Source organism: Penaeus monodon, chromosome 29, assembly GCF_015228065.2.
Source record: "Penaeus monodon isolate SGIC_2016 chromosome 29, NSTDA_Pmon_1, whole genome shotgun sequence".
NCBI lineage: Eukaryota > Metazoa > Arthropoda > Malacostraca > Decapoda > Penaeidae > Penaeus > Penaeus monodon.
This window is the reverse complement of record NC_051414.1, coordinates 13363753-13364027: the sequence shown is the minus strand read 5'-3', so window position 1 is coordinate 13364027 and position 275 is coordinate 13363753.

The window sequence follows — 275 nt, the reverse complement described above, 5'->3', positions numbered from 1 at the left end:
TCGAGATTTTTAAAAGAAAGCTGCATGGGGTTCTTGTACATATGTGGATGCCATGATATATAAAAATTAACTCCAAACAGCGGTAATATGCTTTCCTTTGGTTGTCATTTGATCCTTGCCTGACATGTCTAAAAGATGTGGATGACATACTGTTGCCTAAATATTTCTAACTGCATTATTAGCAAAGTTAGAGGACTTTTTAAAATCCTCCCTTAATCCCATAGTGATTTGGCTGTCTTTCCAAACAACTGGTCTCTCAAAATCTTTGCTTCTGT